Below are 6,545 nucleotides of genomic sequence, written 5' to 3' on the forward strand. Positions count from 1 at the left end.
ATGGGTTGGACTACATGGGCTCAGTTCCCTCCTGACTCTCCATCTATGATACTTTGATTAGTTGAGATAGTTGATCCACCCACCCATGCTTTAATGGACCACTTTTAAAGGTTATGTTCAAAGGAGAACCATCCCTTGGTGAGAGCTACACTAGTGATGGACTTCTCTGCTGTTGGCTAGGATTGTCACTAGTTGCCTAAGTCATTGTCCATTGGTGGAGCCATAGCATTCTAGTTCTGTAGAATCTCCTAGTGTTTAGGTTCTAACCACCCAAGACACCTCCATGCTACAACACGACACAACAGAACACATCAATCTGTCAAGGATCTCTGATTTTGTTGGTAAAGTCCCAGAACATGTCAGAACTCAACTATACCACACCAGCTAAATCTGAGAGAATTACCTACAGTTCTTAGACATCATGAGACTTGCCTATGGCCACACAGCTCTAAAGTGTTATAAGCAGAATTCAGATCTTTATTTTTTAGACTCCGAGTCCAACATTCTATCCACTATAACACACTGCCCTCTCCTACTGTGACTCACACATTCTGCATTCACCTTTCCCTTCACTTCCATGCCTCCCAGTTTTCCCAGGTCCTCACTCCATCTCATGACTCATTTTCTTCACTTAGCATTTTGATCCAATGGTGAACGAGTTCCATCTTAAATTGACCTCCATGTCAAAATCTCTTGGTCCCTTGCCATATGGAGACATGTGTCACTTACCAAATTCCAACAAGGAATTATTCCTACCACTTGCCTTCTCTGTTACAATAGGCTTGCTACTGGACACAGAACTCTTCTACGACTCACAACCTACCTCCCTTTACCACCCATTCTAAGATTTCTCTTTCATTCTTAGGCCTCTCACATCTCCCTCCCCCTCACCAGAAAACTGAAATCAATATTTCACTGAAAAAAATTGAGGATATTTTTGGTAATTTGTTACTTTCTACGATTCTATATTCTAAGTCACCTCTCCATCACACGCGCACACACACACACACACACACACACACACACACACACACACACTTTCTTTGTTTTGTTCCCATATGGTATAAGGAGGCAGAGGAACAGTAAATGAAGGTAGTATATCTCCTTACAACTACCAGCCCCTCTACTTTGACCCTTAGTCAAAGCTCCTGTTTTCTCCTCTGAGAGCTTGTGCCTTCTATCCTCCCTTGTTTTTTCCTAATTTTCCATCTCTCCATGTCAGCTGCTTCCTTCCCTACTGCTTGCAATCACGTGCACATCTCCCTCATTCTTTTTTTTTAAATTAAATGAGGTGGGTTTGATATGAGTTGTTCTGTAATTTATTTTTTCAAACTTATTTATTTAATATATTTAGTTTTCAGCATTGATTTTCACAAGAGTTTGAATTACAAATTTTCTCCCCATTTCTACCCTCCCCCCCCCACTCCAAGATGGTGTATATGGTGTATATTCCGGTTGCCCTGTTCTCCAGTCAACCCTCCCTTCTGTCACCCCACTCCCCTCCCATACCCTTTTCCCTTCCTTTCTTGTAGGGCAAGATAAATTTCTATGCCCCATTGCCTGTGTATCTTATTTTCTAGTTGCATGCAAAAACTTTTTTTTGTTTTTAAACATCTGTTTTTAAAACTTTGAGTTCCAAACCCCGCCCTTCCCTTCCCACCCACCCTCCCTAAGAAGTTAAGCAATTCGACATAGGCCACATGCGTATCATTATGTATAACCCTTCCACAATACTCATGTTGTGAAAGACTAACTATATTTTGCTCCTTCCTAACCTATCCCCCTTTATCCAATTTTCTCCCTTGACCCTGTCCCTTTTCTAAAGTGTTTGTTTTTGATTACCTCCTCCCCCATCTGCCCTCCCTTCTATCATCCTCCCTTTTTTATCTTCTTCCTCCTTCTTTCTTGTGGGGTAAGATACCCAATTGAGTGTGTATTATATTCCCTCTTCAGGTCAAATCTGATGAGAGCAAGATTCACTCATTCCCCCTCACCTGACTTCCCTTCTCTTCCTACAGAACTGCTTTTTCTTGCCACTTTTATGCAAGATAATTTACCCCATTCTATCTCTCCCCTTCTCCCTCTCTCAACCCTTAATTTGATTTTATTTCTTTTAGATATCATCCCTTCATCTTCAACTCACCCTGTGCCCTCTCTCTCTCTCTCTCTCTCTCTCTCTCTCTCTCCATATATATATATATATACACATACACACATACATATATACATACATACACATATACATATATATACATACACACAGACATATATATATATGTGTATATATATATATGTATATATATATATGCGTATTCCCTTCAGCTACCCTAATGAGGTCTCATGAATCATATACATCATCTTTCCATGTAGGAATGTAAACAAAACAGTTCAACTTTAGCAAGTCCCTTATGATTTCTCTTTCTTGTATACCTTTTCATGCTTCTCTTGATTCTTGTGTTTGAAAGTCAAATTTTCTATTCAGCTCTGGTCTTTTCACTGAGTAAGCTTGAAAGTCCTCTATTTTATTGAAAATCCATACTTGGCCTTGGAGCATGATACTCAGTTTTGCTGGGTAGGTGATTCTTGGTTTTAATCCTAGCTCCATTGACCTCTAGAATATCATATTAGAAGCCCTTCGATCTCTTAATGTAGAAGCTGCTAGATCTTGGGTTATTCTGATTATGTTTCCACAGTTTTCAAATTGTTTCTTTCTGGCTGCTTTCAGTATTTTCTCCTTGATCTGGGAGCTCTGGAATTTGGGGACAATATTCCTAGGAGATTTCTTTTTGGGATCTATTTGAGGAGGCAATTGATGGATTCTTTCAATTTCTATTTTGCCTTGTGGCTCTAGAATATCAGGGCAGTTCTCCTTGATAATGTCTTGAAAGATGATATCTAGGCTCTTTTTTTTGATCATCGCTTTCAGGTAGTCCAGTAATTTTTAAATTATCTCTCCTGGATCTATTTTCTAGGTCAGTGGTTTTTTTTAATGAGATATTTGGCATTGTCTTCCACTTTTTCATTCCTTTGGTTCTGTTTTATAATATCTTGATTTCTCATAAAATCACTAGCTTCCATTTGCTCCAATCTAATTTTTAAGGTAGTATTTTCTTCAGTGGTCTTTTGGACATCCTTTTCCATTTGGCTAATTCTGCCTTTCAAGGCACTCTTCTTCTCCTCATTGGCTTTTTGGAGCTCTTTTGCCATTTGAGTTAGTCTATTTTTTAAGGTGTTGTTTTCTTCAGTGTATTTTTCAGTATTTTTTTGGTTCTTTAGCAAGTCATTGACTTGTTTTTCATGGTTTTCTCGCATCCTTCTCATTTCTCTTCCCAATTTTTCCTCTACTTCTCTAACTTGCTTTTCCAAATCCTTTTTGAGCTCTTCCATGGCCTGAGACCAGTTCATGTTTTTCTTGGAGGCTTTTGTTGTAGGCTCTTTGACTTTGTTGACTTCTTCTGGCTGTATGTTTTGGTCTTCTTTGTCACCAAAGAAAGATTCCAAAGTCTGAGACTGAATCTGGGTGCGTTTTCACTGCCTGGCCATGTTCCCAGCCAACTTACTTGACCCTTGAGTTTTTCAGCAGGGTATGACTGCTTGTAGAGTAAAGAGTACTATGTTCCAAAATTGGAGGTATGCGCTGTTGATTTCAGAGCTATTACAGCCAGCTCTGCCACACCAGCACTCCTCCTTCCCCAAGAACCCCCAACCCAGACTGGACTTAGATCTTCAGCAGGCTCTGTACTCCTGCTCTGATCTGCCATTTAATTCCTCTCACCAGGTGGGCCTGGGGCTGGAAGCAACTGCAGCTGTAGTTCTGTAGCTGCCCCACCTCCTCTGCCCCTGGGGCGGTGGCTGAACTGCAAACTCTATCACTGTGTCCCCAGCAGCTTTTCCCACTAACCGTCTCTGTTGTCTTTGGTATTTGTGGGTTGAGAAGTCTGGTAACTGCTGCAGCTCACTGATTCAGGGTGTTAGGGCACGCTCTGCCCTGCTCCTGGTCTGGTTGGTCCATGTGGCCCACGCTGGGCTCTGCTCCTCTCCGCTTCCAGCTCTGTGTGGGATAGATCTTACCCAGAGACCATCCAGGCTGTCCTGGGCTGGAGCCCTGCTTCCTTCTGCTATTTTGTGGATTCTGCAGTTCTAGAATTGTTTCAGAGCCATTTTTATAGGTTTTTGGAGGGACTTGGTGGGGAGCTCATGCTAGTCCCTGCTTTCCAGCTGCCATCTTGGCTCCGCCCCCCCTCCCTCATTCTTAAAACAAAACAAAAACCACATCTAATTCCCAAAGATTCCCTGACTGCTTCTTGTTGTCTCTGTGTTGCTCAACACTTTTGGCCCTTCAAAATGACACAACATGCCTTTTTGAATATCTGCTGGAGTTAAGAACAGCTCTTCTTTGTGATTGGGGTCTGGGAAGGGAGAAGAGAAAAATGCAGTCTGGGTGGAAGCATATTGCTTCAATCATGGAGCACCAATGCTGAGCATATTCTATTTTCATCACCCTGATGTTATTTGTGAAGGGAGAGTAAGGGGCCAGAGAGGGAAAAGGGTAAGAGAATGGGATGGAGGTAATTACACATAATTAACATTCATAAATGTAAATGAACTCATACATAGAACTAAGGAGAACAGCAGAATAGATTAGAAAGCAGAATACAACAATATGTCATTTATAAGAAACATACCTGAAACACAAGAGATTTGTGCAGTTAAAATAAGAAACTAGAGCAAAACTTATTATTCCACAACTAAACAAAAGTGGGAGTATCAATCATGGTCTTAGCAATGACAAGAGCAAAATTAGAATCAATTAAAATGGAGAAACTACATTTTGCTGAAAGACAGCATGGACATTGAAATAATATCAATAACATATATCCATTAAATTGCATAGTATATACATAGTTAGAGGAAAAGCTATATAAGTTTCAGGTGGAAATTCAGAAGTTCACAGTATTTTTTGCCTTTTGTAGTTATTCAGAATGGGATTACCCTTTATGTTTTTGCTTCTTGGGTTTTGTTATAATTATATGGAAATAATGTTGATTTTTGAGTTTGTTTTGTTGTCTGAAATTTTCCTGAAGTGATTAGTTGTATCAGTTATAATCTTTTCTGATTTTCTTTGATTTTCTAAGTATACCTTCATATCATAAGGTAAGAGTGAGAGTTTGATTTTCTCTTTACCCATCTTTATGACTTTAATTTCCTCCTCTTTTCTTGTTCCTAGCATTTTCAGAAAAAATATTAAATAATAATGGGGAGATTGGGCATCCTTGCTTCACTCCTTCATTTATTAGGAATGGTTCTATCATATCTCCATTGTATAGGTTGATTGCCTTTGGTTTTAGATAGATGGTTTTAAAGTGTTTTTTTTTTTAAAAAAGGTCTTTCTAGGCCTAAACTCTGTAGAGCATTTAGGATAAAAGACTACTATAAATAATCAAAGGGTATTTTTTCTTCTATTGAGATTACCATGTAGCATGTGATGTTTTGACTTTTAACATGATTAATTATATTGATTGTTTTTCTGGTGTTGAACCACCTTTACACTCCTGATATAAATCCTAGTTGGTCATAATGACTGAATTCTTAGATAAATTTCTGTAGTGTGCTTGACAAGATATTGTTTGAAAATGTTTGAGTCGATATTCGTTAATAATATCAAATCTATAGTTTTCTCTCTGCATCTTAGCTTTCCCTGGTTTACATATTAGGAGCATACTTGTCTCATAAAAGTATTCTTATAGGGTGCTTTCTTTCTCAATTTTGGAGAATAATTTGTGAAATAGTAGTACCAATTGTTCTTTAAAAGTTTTTTGGGATTCTTCTGTGAACCTTTCAATATTAGGAGAGGTTTTTTGTCCCTCTGGAAGTTTCTTTACGGGCACCTAAGGGAATATGAAATTCCAATGAGAATGTGAAATATCCCATTGGAAAAACAACTGACCAGGAAAATAGACTATGGAAACATAATTTAAGAACTGTGGTACTACCTGAGAGCCATGATCAAATAAATGTCCTCAACATCATCTTTTAAGATGCTATCAAGGAAAACTGCCCTGATCTTCTAGAACCAGAGAGCAAAATAGATATTGAAAGAGTCCTCTGATCACCTGTAACAACAACGTTACTAGCAGATGCTGTGGGGGTGTAAGACCAATAACACCAGCACACAGGAGGGCTGCTAGCACAGGGTCTTTGATCTTCTTTTCTAAAGGAAAGCGACTTTAAGGGGTTAACAATCTTACTGTACTTAAACATACATATATCATTCACTTAGTTCAGGAAAAGTCAGCACCCTGAACTTCAGAGAAAATACAAACAGAAATTACAAGCAGAAATTATAAACTGAGAAAATAAACCCAAATCAACAGATAGGGCTTCTAACTGTCTGACCAAGATAATACATACATAGTTACCAGAGAGAGAAGCACCAACATCTAGGTTTTCAAAGCCAGGGGGCTCCTTAACAGCTACCCAGAGTTTCTCTGGCTAAATCACATGAACACTCTTCCCATGAATGAGCCCCAAAGCAAAATGCTAAC

The sequence above is a fragment of the Trichosurus vulpecula genome, chromosome 8, assembly GCF_011100635.1.
Source record: "Trichosurus vulpecula isolate mTriVul1 chromosome 8, mTriVul1.pri, whole genome shotgun sequence".
In the NCBI taxonomy this organism is placed as follows: Eukaryota; Metazoa; Chordata; class Mammalia; order Diprotodontia; family Phalangeridae; genus Trichosurus; species Trichosurus vulpecula.